Here is an 18,725-nt window from a genome sequence, read left to right on the forward strand (position 1 = left end):
TCCTTTTGAAGCAGCCCCTGGATAGGTGGCAAAAGATAGAATCTCTGTATAGGTGAGATAAGGGATTTCATCGATATAATATCTACACATCTCATCACTATATCTATATATTTTGCCTATTTGAGGAGTTTTAAGGGCATGTCTGAACACTAGTTAACAGATAAAAAATTCTAGGCACAAGCAGGGGACTTGTGTGGACATTCGGAGGTCTGATTCGGCACCAGTCAAAGATCAAGCCCAGCAGGAGGGCAGAGGCAGGGATGGTGGCAAAGCACAGGTCTAGGAACAGTGTGAACTTCTAACCAGGTGGTTTGTTGTAGGGGAAAGCTTAGATTTATCGTGCAACTATCATATTGTTAAAGTATCTTAACTCATTCATTCTGGACAACAACCATTTGAAGAAGATATTGTTATCCTGATGTTCAAAGCAAAGGCATTAAGGCTTAGAGTTAAGTAATTTCCTGATTTCCTGTATGCTATGGACTGAATACACTCCCCTTCCCCTCAAAAATGTATATGGTGAAGCCTTTACCTCCAATGTAGGTGTATTTAGAAATAGGATTTTAGGAGGTAATTAAGGTGAATCCAGTAAGATTAGTGACCTGAGGAGAAGAGGAATATTTATTTCTCTCTTCCTTTCCTTCTCTTTGCCTCTTTCATTCTTTCTGCCGTGTGAGGACAGTGAGAAGGTGGCCAAATGCAAACTGGGAGGAGGCCCCTCACCAGGAACTGAACTGGCCAGCACCTTGATATTGAACTTTCCAGCCTCCACAAGTGTGAGAAAACAAATTTCTGTTGTTTAAGGAATGCAGTCTGTGATATTTTGTTATGACAATCTGAGCTGACTAAAACACTCTGATTATGAATCACTGATTGGCCAGAATTTGTGGTTTACATTAGATATGAAGACAGAAACAAAAGTTCACTTAGGACCAGAAAACTTCTGAATAGACTCTTGTTTGGTTGGTTGGCTTAGACAAAAGTGAAAAAAAAAATGTGACCATTGGTTATAGGATAAGGTCTCTGTCCTGCCTTGAAATAGCTTTCTTCCTTTAGTGAGATGAAGTCCAGCAGTCTAGCAGCCAATATTCCTCAAAATGGAACAAGAGACTGGAAGTGCCAAAGATGACAACAGAGAACTCCAAGGCCGAGACTCCCTCTTGGGAGACAGCCTATCCTAGCAAGTCTCTTTTATTTCATTAAGCACCAGAGCATTCTCATTTTACTTCTATCCATTGTCCTTTTACCCATAGCTCTGTCATTTAATACATTCAATGGAATCAAATCAGGTATGTGTGCAGCAGAGGGGTGACATGATGTCAATGCATGTGTGCAATGTGTAAGTCAACGTATCTTGTTTATATTCATCTCTGAATTTGAACAGTTGGGTACTTTGAATTCATTTGTGATTTGGGGGATATTCACCAGTGTTGCTTTCAAGTTCTCCAATTCTAACTCTGTTTTCTGAAATGTAAACCAGTGGGATAATATTCCTTTGGTTCATTGTGATTTGTAGACTTCTAATGAGAGACATCAACTCATTTTTTTTTTCAGAGTGCTCAGGAAAGAACTAAATTGTCTTCCCAGTCTTTCTAGTTTGAATAATTTCCCTCTCAATCAGTAACTTAGAAGATGTAACCAAGACCTCCTAATTCCTTGGTTATAAAGTAATGCTGTCATTTCTTGAATATGCCCTAAGTCATAATTTATCTGTTTGTCAGTCTGGTGCCTTGCTGTGTCTGGGAATATGGTGCTATCTTCATAACACCCCTTCATTCAAGTATGAAGCTCTAAGGACCTCTTCTACAGCATAATGAATGAAATATTATTTTTATGGTTTCCAGCCAGGATTGAAAGCAGCAGTGCTGAATGCCACAGAATGGAGATTGCAAGATTTCTAGAACAGTCTTGGCAACCAAACCGCCTGGGGAGCTTGGATATGAACTTGAATATCAGCTTGAATGTGTTTCCCTTAAACAAAGGAAAACTTGGAGTTCTATCCATCAACCACAGTGATACATAAATCTGGAGCTTCAAATTCTGTGACATATTTAAACGGGACAAAGACAATGGCCCAGTGGCCACAAGCATAACCAGAGTGGTCTTCGTGCAAAAACTGGTAATAAAGTAAAAATTGGTGCGTCACAATCAATAATTTCCATCTCTGTCTCTGTTCCCACCTAATTCACTGTTACACAACTTCTGGATTGATTTTACTACACCACAGTTGTGGTCATTTCCCTCACCTCTTTAAAATGCTTCAATTGTTTCCCGATGTCTCCTAAATAAAACCGGCATTCCAGACACTTTGCCGTCCGGCTCCAAATCACTCTTTAACTACCATAGCTCACCAAACTCTCCTTCACATTTTAATCTTCATCAAGCCTAAGACTGTTTATGAGTTTAAAAAAATATTTTTAAGTGACACTTCCTGAGATACCTATCGTTTTCCTTGTCAAACACAAACCCCCCTCAGACACTGAATTCAAAGTCTCCTTCAAAATATGGGATCCCAAATGCAAAACTCTTCAGAATCCAGGCTTAATGAGTGAAGAGAAAGAAAGAAAGAAAGAAAGAAAGAAAGAAAGAAAGAAAGAAAGAAAGAAAGAAAGAAAGAAAGAAAGAAAGAAAGAAAGAGAGAGAAGAAAGAGAGAAAGAAAGAGAGAGAGAAAGAGAGAGAGAAAGAGAGAGAGAAAGAGAGAAAGAAAGAGAGAAAGAAAGAGAGAAAGAAAGAGAGAAAGAAAGAAAAAGAAAGAAGAAGGAAGGAAGGAAGGAAGAGAGAGAGAGAGGGAGGGAGGAAGGAAGGAAGGGAGGAAGAAAGGGAGGGAGGGAGGAAGGAAGGAAGGAAAGGAGAGAGGGAGAAAGGAAGAATAAAAGAAAGAAAAGCAGTATGGTTGTCTTGTCAGCTTGGTTTACTATAACAAATATATACCATAAACTGGGTAACAAACAACAGAAATTTCTTACAGTTTTGGAGCCTAGCCATTAAAAGTTAAGAGTCAATATGGTTGGGTTCTAGTAAAAGGCTTCTTTCTAGCTGTGGACAGCCTCTTTGCTGCATCCTCAAATGGCAGATAGAGAACTCTGGTCTCTTAATCCTCTTATAAGGACGTCAGTCCCATTGTGGGGTCTCCTAGTCCCCTCTCAAAGTCCTCACCTCTAAAATCCCCACACTGGGGATTAGGGTTTCAACATATGGAATTTGAGGGCACACAAAACACATCACAGTCTACAGTGATGGTAAATGGTAACTGACAAGGTTTTGGTGATGGACATTGATAGGAAATAATGGGAATGATGGCAAATAAGAGACCCCAGGACCCATACAATGGGACTGGTGCTCCCCACATCTGGTGACCTGCTGTCTTGTATGAATGCCAGCCCAACTGATCATTTTCTTTCTTTTCTTTTTTTAAATTAAAGCTTTATTTTTAGAGCAGTTTTAAGTCCACAGAAAAATAGAGGAGAAAGCACAGAGATTTCCCACATACCCTCTGCCTCCACACATGCATATCATTCTCCATTATTAACATCCCCACCAGAGGGGTACATTTGTGACAACTACACTGAACCTACACTAACATCATAATAACTCGAAGTCCTTAGTTTACATTACAGTCCACTCTTAGTGTTGGACATTCTATAGGTTGAACAAATATATAATGACATTTATTCATTAATATATTTTTACTGCTCTAAAACTCTTCTGCTCTCCACTTTTTCACCCCTCCCCAGCCTGCAGCCTATACCTAACCACTGATTTATTTTTTACTATCACCCTTGTTTTGCCTTTTCCAGAAAGTCATATAGTTAGAATCATAGATGTGTACCCTTGGCAGATTGGCTTCTTCCACTTAGTAATATGAATTTAAGGTCCTTTCATGTCTTTTCTTGGCTTGGTAGCTTATTTCTTTTTTAGTAATGAATAACATCCCATTGCCTGGATGTACCACAGTTCATTTATTCATTGCCCTACTGAAGGATATCTTGGTTGTTTGCAAGTTTGGGCAATTACAAATACAGTTTGTATAAATACCCATGTACATGTTTTTATGTGGATTATCACTTTCAACTCACTTGGGCAAATACCAAGGAGTACGATTGATGGATTGCATGGTAAGAGTATGTTTAGTTTTATAAGGAATCATCCAACTGTCTGCCAAAGTGGTTGAACCATTTTTAAGTACTACAGACAGCAGATGAGAGTTCCTGTTGCTTCACATCATTATCAGCATTTGTTGTTGTCCATGTTTCAGATTTTGGCCATTCTAATTGGTGTGTAGTGGTATCACATTGCTATTTTAATTTGCATTCCCCCGAAGGCATATGATGTAGAACACCTTGTCATAAGCTTATTTGTTATCTGGGTATCTTCTGGTGTGTTGTCTATTAAGGTGTTTGGCCTACTATTTAATTGGATTGTTTGTTTTCATATTGTTGAGTTTAAAGATTTCTTTCTGTATTTTGGATAACAGTCCTTCATCAGATGTCTCTTTGGCAAACATTTTCTTCCAGTCTGTAGTTTGTTCTTATTCTCTTGATATTATTTTTCACCGAGAAGACATTTTTAATTTTAATGAAGTCTAGCACATCAATTATTTGTTTCATGGATCATGCCTTTGGTATTGTGTATTAAATGTCAGTGACATACATAAAGTCATCTAGGTTTTCTCTACACTATCTAGTAGTTTTATAGTTTTGTATTTTACATTTAGGCCTGTGATCCATTTTGAGTTAATTTTTGTTAAACTATGTGTCCGGGTTCATTTTTTGCATGTGGATTTCCAGTTTTTCCAGCAACATTTATTGAAAATACTACCTTTGTTCCATTGTGTTGCCTATGTTCCTTTGTCAAAGATTAGTTGACTATATTTGTGTGTTCTATTCCTGGGCTCTCTACTCTGCTCTGCTGGTCTTCTTACCTATTACTTCACCAAGACCACATTGTTTTTATTACCATAGCTTTACATTAAGTCTGAAAGTCAAGTACTGTCAGTCCTTCAACTTTCTTCTTCTCTTTCAGTATTGGGTTGGCTATTCTTGGTCTTTTGCCTCTCCAGATAAACTTTAGAATCACTTCATAAATATCATCATGAACAATTTCCTTTAAGGGAAGCCCAAATATTTGGTCATTTCTGTGAAATTTCCTAATGTTTAAATGGCATCAAATAATTATAATAAAAAAGTTATATCAACTGTACTTCAATACAAAAAAATGAAAAATTATGGCCTGGGGTGGCTTTGTCACTTAGCTAAGCTACAATTATTTTTCTCAGAGTACACTTTCCTGTGTGTTTCTGGGTCAGGGTTGACCACAAGACAGATCAACCTGTGTGTGAGATTTGAAAGTTGGAAGAGTGGCAGCATCCACAGCCCACCTTTCTCCAAAGAATTATCCTTTTCATCTCTTGCTATTTTCTCAAACTTTATGACTGCCTGTAGGCTAGAAGTGAGAGTCATCGACATGATACAGAACTGTTTCTCTCCCTACTCCTTGGCAAGTCCAGCATCAGTGGTCTGGCAACACCCATGTCGGTCCTTCCTATTCATTTGGTCCTTCACATGAAACTGACATCAAGTAAGTCACATTTTTAACATATAGTTATACACGCAACATAAATTAGACTCAAGATGGCATGTTACAAATTTGCCATAGCCAGAATGGCTTTCTCTAATATGGTTAATCTGGGTCTTACTATATTACATATAATATATATTATATACATGGTGTTAGAGGGGAAAGATTATGTTTATTTACTTTCTTGCTTATTAAAACTCAAGGTTCTCTTTCACTCTCTCAGCAGATGATTTTACGTATGAAAGCTGTATGTAAATAGGTAATGCATACAAGACTTTATGTATTGGTTTGGGGCTCAGATTTTTTCTGATTCATAAAATAATAATAATATATTATTTACTTAGCATCTACTATGCATCAAATTGTTTTTATGCATTATTTTAGTTTCTCCAATAATCCTGTAATTCTCACTATCCCATTTTATGAAAGAGGAAGACTAATCTCATTGGGTTTAAAGACTCTTTCTATGATTATCTACTTATTAAATGATAGATTCAAGATTTGATTATATGTGTTTGATTTCAAGATAATATTTTTCATTATACACACTGTTTAATCTTTTAAACTTTATGCATCAAAAGTAATCTTTTATAAAGCTTTCTATAGTTTACACTTACATAATCCATCGATTTTCAAAGCTCATTTATATCTTGTTTCACAGCTCCTCCGTGAATTAAGCATGCAAGTGAATTAGTTTTTTAATTTATCAGATGTGGGTGACTGAGGCACACAACGAAAAGTTGACTTGCGCATGTGCCCAGCCACGCCAAGAGGTAACTGGGTCTGATGGTCTCCTGGGGAGAAAGCAGGTAGTACAGTTGGATCCAGGCTGAAGGATCAGAGAAATACAGTTAAATCTGGGCTTTGCAGCATTCCTCTTCATCAGCCTTGTGTCTCAAGTTCTTATCGGGAGATAGGAATGCTGCTCATGTTCTCCAATTAGAAATGATGAAGCATCTGACCTTAATAACACACTAAGCATGGAGCTTGGCACACAGCAGGTGCTCGGGAAAGTTGAGCTTTCAGATGAACAACTTTGGTGTGTATGATGACACTTGGCTTTAGGGGAATTCATTGTTCTACTGCCATCTAGTCACACAAGTTTGTCAAGTGAAAGGATATATAGTATACAGAGCAGTTATGTGTATATATTGACTTAAGTCCATATTTTCAACTGTTTGGAAAATTGATCAGGAGCACAGATCCGATTTTTTGATGCTTCATTGCCCATGCTTCAAGGGGTTGTGGATTTTAATGCTTAATTTTAGATTTTCTGACATTGCTTTTGATCTAACTGATGTAATTTGTGCAATCTATCAGAGGGGGAAAAAGGTTTTACCCTCTACAACAGTTTTTGGAGTCAGGGTAGGGTTCTGGGTGGTAATCAACAGCAACCTGGAAATTCCTAACTCCTAGGACTTTCAGCCTAGTGTGTTTTTCTTCCATAATGGACTTGTCTCATATAGTACATTCATTTTTTTCATTTGTAAACCCACTATCCTGCAAAATGTATAGCACTTTTATGTATCTTTTTTTTGTTGTCATTCAGGAGAACATTTTTTGGGCAGTAATTATACAATTTGCATTTTTAAAGAGTAAATTGCAATCAAGAAAAAAATTATCATACAAATTGCTGTGTGTGTAATATGGTATTTGCAGAATATAGTGTTTACATCTCTGATGTGCACACTGGATCTATCTTAAAAAAAAAAACAGAACAGTGAAGAAAAGAGAAAAATAAAATAGTTGCCAAAGAGATTAAGGAGACAGTTTTCCTCTTAGAATACTTTTGTCTAAAATTTGAAGAGATAAAGTATTTCCACATTATGATTGGGGTAAAATTCTTGCTTGCTTTTTCAGTTTCATTGTGGCCTTTCTGTTCTTCTTTTTCCTCTGCTTTTATGTTTCCATTTGAAAGAATTTGTGTGATTCACTGTTTCTGAGGAATTGTAGCATCACATGTTTAATCCTGGATATCTTTAAGGGCAACAGGAGGAAAAATAAAAAAGTGATGTTACCTTCCGGACTAAAATGTAGGTAATCAAAGAGATTAAAAAGTCCCTATTGACAGTTAAAAAAAAACAAAGCCACCAGAACAAAAGTACAATAAAAGAGCAATATCAAAACTCCAATAAAATGAATATTGAGAAAAACAAATCATGAAGAAGCATCCTCCCCTGCTTGCTTGTATGTACAAAGTGCATTTTCTTCATGGAAAAAATTGTTTCATATTCTATTTATTTAGTGCAGAGGGGCTACTCATCCCCATTAATGATGTATTTTGCAGCTAAGATTTTCCATCAACTAAGTGACAGTTTATTGCATAGCCAACTGGATTAGTCTTGCACTTTTTCTTAGCTGGTTATTTAAAAGTATCGAATGCACCAGAGTGACTTTTTGAGCTATTGTTTTTGCTTGAAGACATCAAGCAATTTTTTATTTTTACTGGATTTACTTTGCATTCTTTGCATGCTGAATTCAGTAGGTTTATATAAGGTTTTAGAAAATATTTCTTTGGGCTGGAATTCATGATACAAGAAACCATAAGTGTCATATTATGAAGTCTGATTTTGAACTCAAAGTTGATTTTAAAAGATACACAGCACACATGAGAGGGATTTTCCAAATAATCATTTATCTTTCCAAGAGTCAGTTTAGGAAGCACCAGATTATGTACAGGGCTTCCTATAAGCTTGTGATGATATTATTTGTACTTTAGGTGGAAGATAATGTATTGAGTAAAGCTTTTACTGTGGAAATTTTGTGTTGCTTCCTGGACTAAAAGTGAAGGAGAGAATCTGCAAGGGGTTGAATTTGATTAAAACAAAGTCCCTTGACTTGTAAAGACTATGTTTTCTTTATGTTTGTGGTTGAGAATACGACCAGAATTTTTCCTCTGTGATTCTTCACAGTCTCTGTTTCCCATTTTCACTAGGAGTTAAAAATGAAAAGACATGAGTGAAAAGGAAAAAGTATTGAAAAAGTTTCAGGTGGATTCTAATATGCAGCTTGATGCATATTTAGTTCTGAAAAAAAGAAAACTGCCTTTGGGAATGTAAGTGTGAAACACTCACCATTCACCATGGCAATGATTTTTTCATGCATGTGTATGAATTTCCCTGAATCGACTGGAATGCAATACCTACAAGGTTAATTAGATGTGTTGAAAACGTAAACGTTCAGCATTCTCAAAATGCCTCGTTAATTCAGGTCTCACCCAGGCATCTATGCTATCTTTTTAACAACATTGTTTTCCAAGGTGTGGAGTTCATTTATGAGTAACATCCTATGAACCTTTTCAATATAATAAAATGGTATTTGAGATGCATGGTCAGTCAACATCTAACATAAAATCTTAAACCTCTGATTTTGAAAAGAACAATGTGGATTCATCAGGGTTGTTTTTTACAGAGCTAATACAATTACTTGTCAAAAGAGACAAAGAAGAGAATTACTGTTGGTATTCTGGTCAAAAGTTGTGTTGATCCATCATGAAAATTAAAACTACTCTAGAGAATGGATGGATTTTGACTTATTTGCGGTCTTAGTGAGGGGAAAGAAGTCACAGAGAAGATGTGTGGATCATAAAGCAAAATCAATATGGATACTCAGTTAAAGAAAAGCATTTTATATTTGTGTCAATTGAAATGGAAAAGGAACTGCTCCTGCAAAGAAAGATGAAGATGTGCTGCTTGTAAATTTTTACTTTCATTTATTTTTATTTATATGTTTTTAGCTTGTTCACTTTGAGTATTACAGAATATTACACTGCAAATATATGTTTCTTTTTATTTTGCTATTTCATTAATATTTATCTACACACCCTTACCTGATTTCAGAACTTTATACAATCTTTGCTCCAGAATTTGAAGGTAAGGTTAGGGTCCCTTTTGTTTCCTGAATTTCATACAATAAGAAAAAAAATCAAAAAGAGCTTTTTGCATCCATGAATATGAACTAAAATAAGTACCTAATATCCATTAAATATTTATCTGTGAAGATATTATAGTTGGTTCATGAAATGACTCCAAGTGACACCTCAGGGGAGTTCCCCAAAGACATTAGTTGCTAGGTCACTAAAAAATGACCCATGAAACAAGATTACATAAATTATTTGAATTAGGGGAAATCAAAGATTTATGTGTCATTATACAGAAATGAAGTTAAAGCAACTTCTTTATTTTTTATTGAAGTATAGTTGATTTACAATGTTGTATTAGTTTTTGGTGTACAGGATAGTGGTTCAGTTATACATATACATATATATTATTTTTCATATTCCTTTTTAGTATAAGTAATCACAAGCTATTGAATATAGTTCCCTGTGCTGTACAGTAGGACCTTGTTGTTTATCTATTCTGTATATAGTAGTTCATATCTGATAATTCCAAACTCTTAATTTATCTCTCTCCACTTCTACTTTGGTAACCGTAAGTTTGTTTTCTATGGCTGTGATTCTCTTTTTGATTTGCAAATAAGTTCATCTGTGTCAGTTTTGATTCCACATATAGGTGATATCATATGATATTTGTCTTTCTCTGTCTGACTTACTTCACTTAGTATGATCATCTCTAGATCCATCCATGTTGCTGCAAATGGCATTATTTCATTCTTTTGTATAACTGAGTAGTATTCCATTGTGTGTGTGTGTGTGTGTGTGTGTATATATATATATATATATATATCACATCTTCCTTATCCATTCATCTGTCCATGGACATTTAGGTTGCTTCCAAAGCAGCATCTTTCTTTATGCCAAAAGTATAAACCCTTTTAGGGCTTCTAAAATCATCAAATCCAGAAAGAGTGAAGAGGCATGAAACAAGTTACCAACAATTTTGTTTAGTCACAGCTGTTCCATAAATTATGAATATTCTAATGCTTAATTTCAAGGACACCTTTGGGAAACTTTCATGGAACAAAGCTATTAAAATTTCATGATTTTCTTTACAAGGGACAATTGCATTGTTTTCCAGTATGTCTATAATTCATTCCATCAGTATTATGGGTTCTAAACCACACATTCTAGTTCAAGCTTCTCCACTTATAAATTTTATGATCATGACTGTAATCTGTCTGGCTTTGTTTCATCATCAATATTGCAAATAAGATCCTGTAGAATACAGATTTTTCTACACTCAGAGCCAATTCTAAAAGCTTCCCCCACATAATTCTCTTCCAAATCTTTTATCACCAGCCAACCAATCTAAGTCCCTGACCATTCTGTCAAAACCAAGAATAACTAAATATTCTTTAGTGATATTTCAAACCTTTTAATACTTTCAAGCAAGGCAGGAAACATCTTCAGTGTATTGGGAAGAAGGTCACTTCTGCTGCCAAAGAAGTCTAAGTGGATTGAGCTTTGGTAGTCACGATCCTCTCATTCCTCATATAAACCAATTTTCTAAAGATTATAGGTCATTCTTTCCTTATCCCTAAATGTACTATGAGAGGCTGTGAATTCAATTAACACCATAATCTGACAACCCACAGAAGCAAACTCTGTGTCTGGGATTTGGCTTTTAGTCCAGTGGCCATAAGAGATAAGGAAATCTTTCAGACAAGGCATAGGAGTCTTTTGGTTTTCTGTCTGGATTTGAACAACAACAAAAACAACAACAGGATTTGAACTTATCACACCATTTAAACTTTCCTGTCCCACTGGAATAAATCACTTCACTCTGCAGTCTTGAATTTTATTTCTCATGTCTCTGGTTCTCTAAACATTGGTTTCAATGAGCACTTCTACCAAGTGACTATTGATAATAATGTAATTTATTTGCAATTTCCTATTGCATATCATGGACTGCCAGACAGCCATCCCTTAATGCTCATTAATTTTTGTTTATTGCCTTTAGTCTCACCCAACTCACAATAGCATATCCCAGATTCTCCTTATTTCCCTGAAAGTCTTTGCTTACAACAATTTTTTGTGCCAATCCCTGTTTTACCTTCTTGGATACATGAAATAGATGAAGAGTTTAACTGAAAGAACACTGGGCATTTGAAGATCATGCAGGAAGTCTACAGGATCAGGCATGGGAAAAGGGCAGGGATAAGGCAGGTTAGAAAGTAGCTGGGACCCAGCAAAACCATGCTGCAAACCTGTACAGGGTTAATGGTGCTGCTTGCGGGCTGCCACAGCTTGTCCTGCTTTCATCATCACCCCACCGCCTCTAGAAATTGCTATTGCATTTTTGACACTGTTGGTCCTAGAATTTCCATGCTACTGTGGCATGATCTCTGCTCCTTAGTGAACATCTAGTCAGAAAGCTGCAATGGGAGCATATGCTTAGCAAGACTGACTGGGTGGTCATTGTCCATCTACAGTAGGAGATAGTAGGTACTTCCTGTCATGACCCGTATGGTTTATGGGACATCCAAGTGGTTGGCTAACTGAACATTCACTCCTGCCTCTTTTTCCTTGACCATCTCCTGTAAGTATTTTCAGTCCAAACTTCTTTTTGAGTTAGAACTGACCATCTGAAATCTCTTTAGCCAATGAGGCATGTGTTGAACTCTGTTGATGGATTTCTGTGGATGTTTTTGTTTTTCCTGATAATACAGCTAGTTTCAACTGAGGTCGTCTCTTCTCCCAGCCACCTGCCCTGCTTTGAATGCGGGCATAAGGCCTGGAGTTGTAGTAATCATTTTTGACTGTGACAAGAATAGAAACATTACAGAGATGCAAACACTGATAATATCAAATGAGTGAATCAATGCCAGGGAAAACAAGATACAGACTACTTGTAATAGAAGAAAAATAAACCCCTGTTTGTTTAGGCCTTTGAACTCAAGTTTCTTGTTACTTGAAACTGAACACATTCTAAATAGTACAAGTGGATATTTCCCCAGATCCTGGGCTGCCAAAAATAAATAAAAGTAATTTCTATTTTAAACACTAAATATAATTAAATGGACAGTGATTTTCCCAAGTTTACATCTGAAATTGCTGCTAAGAATATTTACAGATTTGGGTGAATGATGTGTGAGTTGATGACAACTTCTTCCAAAGACCTTTGGAAGTCTGATCAATGATAGACATACTTTTCCTATTAAGCTTGTGTAGGCTAACATATGGATAGCTGTTTATACATCTTAAATTTGCTCTCCATTTCAAGATGAAGCACAACCACTGTTTCATGTTTCCTGCTAGCAAGTAAGTAGACAAGACTAAATCTAACTAACAGATTTTTAAAAAATATAAACTAATATGCAAAGAGAAGACAATGATAACAATATAGCAATCCACCTGACACTCAGCTAAGATAACCTCGGACCCAAGGCTCTACACAATGATCATAAATCTGTGCAAAGCTATCCAATTCAAATGCCACAAAAAGAGCTTAATATATTCATGACTAAATGTTCTAAGGTTTTGGCATCATTGCAAAAATTGTTGTAATCCAAATTCTTATCGGGACCAGACAGGTAACAAAAATGAGTCCAGGGATTGGATGCACACATACATTGAAAGAACGGTTGACCCTAAGGGATATACATACCAAAGAGGAGGAGAAGCCAGCCAGCTCCAGCTCACATGGCCACAGTGGGACACAGTGCACTTGTCAGATCTCCTAGTTGTCAACAGAAGCAGAACATTCCAGATTTCCAGGTGCATTTTTAGTGGTTTTCAATTTTACTCAATTAATCAGTAATTAGAATCCATATCTGGATTTTGGGCCAATAACTTGTGACTTTCACCTCAAGGAAAGACCATTGCTGAGTGGTGTCCTTGTCTTGTAGGGCTAGGAAAGGATACCTGATGTAAAGCAACATAGACACACACAGAGGAGACTAAACAGAAATAACAATTTTAAAATATTTGATCACAATGTTTCACTTTCAGGAGCTTCCCAGTAGAAATGATTACTAAGGAAGGCAGATGGTCTTCGGTCTTCGCTGAGGGTCTAGGGATTATGCTATATACTAACATATTTTCAAATCAACTTTTTATTTACTGCCTACTAATGAAAGACTGATGACATTATATTTGCCTGTTATTTTTATGATTAGAGTAATGCTAGTAACAAGCTGTCAAGTCTTAGTGTTATATAATAACATGGTTTAATTTTTTAAAAATTTCTATCATGTCTAATTAACTCAGAATTCAGAGATGTGGGAACTCTCCTTTATGCTCTCAACCAGGGACCAAATCTGGTATATGGGCCATGATTTTCAACTTGCAGCTTCCCTAGACATTGAGGTTTACTCAAAAAGAGGGATGAATGTTTCTGTGAGCCAAGACTTGTCCTGTACGTTGATTCACTCTATACTCCATTATTTAGAACTGAATCACAGTATCTCAACTGGGATGCAAGAGGGATAGTAAAATGCATTAAATGGCTGGTCCGTGGCTCTCAAGCAGCAACCTTACCACAAGTAAGGCAACACAAACAGTGAATATCCAGCCATCACATCTATCCAACAGAGTTCTAGATTTTATTGACTAAATGTCTTTATTTCCACTGGCTTTCTTTCTCTGAATATTTTGGCTACATTCAGAGTTAACTCACACAATTCAAAGAAAAACGTGTTTTTCACTAGTCATACTGTAATAATTTTACTGAGTTATAATACTTAGTTACATTGGTTACATATATTGTAAACTATGTCCCGTTCAGTTCCACTTGATTCTAGGGGATTTACCAATATTTTACTGATTACTTACTATGCGCCAAGCATCGTGATGTTTTCAGGAGAAAACAAGAGATGTGTGAAAAAATACCTGAGATACTTGTAGTTGCAGTGGGTGAATTATATGCATTGATCTCTAAGTTCTCTTTAAACTACTAAAATGAGAGTGAATAAGATGAAAATATGCCCACTAGGATATAAAGAATGGAAGGGGGAAAAACCAGTGGATTTATTTTGGAAGAGTGAAAAACACACAGAGACCTACTAACTGACAGTACACCTCAAAAGGCTGAAGCATAAGTCCATGAACAGAGTAGGACTCCAAGTCATACGTCCACTAACTCATGTCCATGGATCAGGAAGACTTAGAATGTGAAAGCACAAATGCTTTAGAAGATGAGGAAGATACATCATGATAATAGCAGAGGATAGTGTAAAAGTCTGTAAGAAATAGACCCTCCTCAAGGTAACTGTCACTTCTCCCCTTTCCTCCCAGCCTTCCATCTGCCCCTGGCAATATGTTTACACACACACAGAGAGAATACCAGATTTTTTCAAATTCAGGGATACAGGCAAAGCAGAGGGGTAAAGGTGAGGTTTCATAGAGGAAATGGGAATTCAGTGAAAATCTACAAACTGCAAAACAATGACTACTCACATTCCTTTCTCCTAGACTGTTCTCACAACTCCTGCAGCCAGTTCACCCATCCTCCATTAGCAGAGTGTCAGATTCACTTTTGGACAGGCTGAAGAACCAACGGAGGAAAACCATAGGTACCTTCATCTCGGGTATGGCATCTTCCTTATAAAAAGTCAGGATCTTCCTACACCGAGAGTCACCATTTAATAAGTCCTACAGCTGGGCAAAATGTTCCATTCAACAGTCAAGCCTCATAAGACATGAAAGACAAAAGCTAACATTAACTAACATGAAAATGTGACCTCACAGGAAACAAAAGCCAGGTAGCAGAAGAAAATTCAATGAAAATATAAGAGATATTCTGAGAGATATAAGAGAATATCCTATTATTTTGTTGTTGTTTTCATAAGAAGAGACCACTTGATCTCTTTAGGTCTCATTTATGAAATAATTTCATAGTGTAGCTATGAAGATTACAGTAATGAATATTTATATATGTATGTATATATATATATATATATATATATATATATACACACACATACACACACACACTTGTATATGAATATAACATACTTAGAATGATGCCAGGCACATAAAAAATAATTCATAAATGTTAACTATTATTTTTAAATCAAGGAATATTGTGAACTATGTTTGTAATTCATAAACTTTTAGGACTGAAGACAGTGTTCAAATTAAATTAATTTTACAATCTGAAAATGAAATCAAGAAAACAATTCCATTTATAATAGCATCGCAATATTAAAATATCTAGCAATAAATTCAACAGTGGAAATACAAGACTTGTACACTGGAAAGCACACACACACAAAAAAAAAAACTGCTGAAAGAAATTAAGTAATTAAATAAGTGGAGAAGACACCCATGTTCACAGATTGGAAGATTTAATATGGCCTAAATAACAAGACTTCCCATATTGATCAACAAATACTACACATGCCTTATCAAAATCAGGTTTTTTTCAGAAATTTACTAACCAATCCAAAAATTCAAACAGAAATGGGAGGAGTCTAGAATAGCCAAATTAATATTGAAAAAAAGAAAAAGAATAAAATTGGAGGACAAAAACTTCCTAATATTAAAACTTCCTAAAAATATACAGCAATAAAGAGAGGGTGGAACAGCCAAGAAGGAACCCAAGTGCTCCACATCCTGTTTCCATGTTGACATGTGAATGCATTAGAGTGTGACTCATTTCATCCACATTCTTTAATTCCATTTCTACATGTGCCACACAAACTAGTCAGCAATAACACAGAAACCAATCACTTGTTTCAAATAATATGTTAAAATTAAAATGTACTTGAGTGACTTCATACACCTTAAAATGCAAAAATCACATGCAATATTGACACTTTTTGAATGTATTATCTTATTAATTTTGGCGATAGTAGGAAGTTGGCATACAATGATTTATTAGCTATCTTCCCATGCTGCTTGTTTTCCGTGATTCTATTATCTTCTTTATGAATTATGGCTTTATTCATTGTTTTCCTATCATTTCAATAAATAGACTTATTTCACTGCAGATCTGCAGGGTCATTCATTCCAAGTGAATTCTTCCAAAGGATTACATATCCCCATTATCCTGCAATTACACTATTAACTACATTTTCCATACATAAACCAGGTTTCAAAAATGTCATATGATGCTTACAATATCTATTATTTATTATATTCATGTTAAAAAGTGATTTGTGCTTATTTGACTATTTCTAATTCCAATTAAAAAAAAATTTTTTTTTCTGCAAGTTGTATCTAGAAGTCAAATTTGGGGAATAAAGACTTTAGGTACCTAACTAGGTAAATAAGGATGAGGCAAGACATAGTTTTTATTTTTTATTATTTAAAAAAAATTTTGTTGAAGTATAGTCAGCTTATCTTTAAATTAAATAATGTTAATATCACATATGTAACATTTCTTCCTCCTCTTCTTTCTCTTCTTCCTCCATCCTTTCTCTCCTTCTTCAACTATCTATTCAAACAAGTAAATGGGCCAGAATTCTTGTGCAACACCATATTTAAACATTCTTTTTATACTATAGTCTCTAAGTTTGAACTTTAGAGTTTTCTGTAAGAAATACATCAGGATGCTCCTCATGACACAGTCAGTTCTACTAGGATGCTGATGCAGTTGTGCGTTTTTGTTTATGGTGCATCACACCCTCTGGAGCATATTCCTAAGCATGACACAGAGTCATCAGAGAAACCCTATTTTCTAAAATTGTCCATGTGGTATATACTCTTTGGATTCAGTAATTGAGTCTACCATTAATGAAAAAATACAGTCAACAGAGAAGAATAAAATGTTCTTGAAATATATTCAGGTGAAATTCTCTTATCTGGTGGGAACTATTTATCACATATACTTATACAATGTTTGTCATGTGCCAGGCACCATTCTAATGTTTTAACAAATATTTACTCAGTGATTTTACAAATCTTTACCCACATAATCCTCAAACTAGATCTGCAAGGTAGATATTAATATCGCCATAATAGTTCAGTACATGAAGAAATTGAGGCCCATAAGAGATGAATTAAGTAGCTGTTAAGTGGCAAATTCATGATGCTGCGTTGCCTCTAAGTTAAATGTCCAAGTGCTCCTGCTGGTGGGTGCTGGACTTGACTTTCTAGGCAGTCTGTCCTGTTGTACACTCTGCTGTCTTGAAAATGGGTTAACTGTCAGAAGAGATGAACAAGGACTGAGGACATCTCATGCCTTTTACTCAGCATCAAAACACATCTTCCAGTAGCTTTCTCTGACAAGCATACCATTATCCTTGACTTAGGCTAATCTAATCTAATCTAATTGAGCTTTTCAAGATCATTCTCCAAACTCAGTGCCAACTATTAACAAGTAGCAAAATTCTAAAAAAGAGTTTCCTCCTGAATAACTCAGCCATAAACCTAAGAATGCTGGGGAATAAAATAACAGAAATTTCATGATACCAAACACAGAGATTCTGAGACACTCAAGGGCTGGGATTATTGATTTATTAATATTTGTGCCCTAAGGACTTAACAAAGTGACTGGTGCATGACAGATATTAGATAGATAAATATTTAATGACAGATGGCCTGACGCAAAGATGGGAAAAAGGAAGGAAAGAAGGAAGAAAGGAAGGAATTACCAAAATCAGTGGTAAAAGGGATTGTTTCTTATCATATCCCAAATTGAAAGGGATGGTGATTTTCCGATTTTATTTTAGAATTTTCTAGAATTCCTTTTTATACTATTAGCACTTTCAAATACAGAACTCACCATACAGATATTAACACTCCCTTATTTCTAGCTCTTGTTTTCTTGTCTAGATTCAGTACTGCCTAAAGCATTTCAACTCCATACATTGAGCTTCCTATCACTTCCTGTTTCACCATTTACTAACCTGGAATGTCTCTTTTTTAACCATAGCAGCAGAATATCAGCTATCTCCAATATTTACTCTAGGGAGGAAAAAAAGGCAAACTCTCAGAGCTCTATTTATATCCTTTCCATAAAAAAAATTTTTTTTGAAGATTTAAAAACAGCAGAAACTCCCTCAGAAAAACAGCAAGTAGGTAAGAATTCATACTCTTTTCACAGTCTTCATAAATGTGTCGATGAGGCATTTAATTTGTGGTCTCAGTGTTTTGATCTGACTCCCTGTACTCGCATCTCTGGCGCCTGGGATGTCATTGCCCACTGAATAACCTCAGCAAAACCACACTGCCACAGGCTGCGTGCAGACTCAGCGGAACGCAAAAGCCAGCCAGCCGATGGACCCTGCCGTGGTGGCCGGCAGTGTATGCCACCCTCTTGAGAACAATTATTCCATCTTTTAATTCATCATTTTTCTTACTATT

The sequence above is a fragment of the Camelus bactrianus genome, chromosome 21 (assembly GCF_048773025.1).
Source record: "Camelus bactrianus isolate YW-2024 breed Bactrian camel chromosome 21, ASM4877302v1, whole genome shotgun sequence".
NCBI classification, from domain to species: Eukaryota; Metazoa; Chordata; class Mammalia; order Artiodactyla; family Camelidae; genus Camelus; species Camelus bactrianus.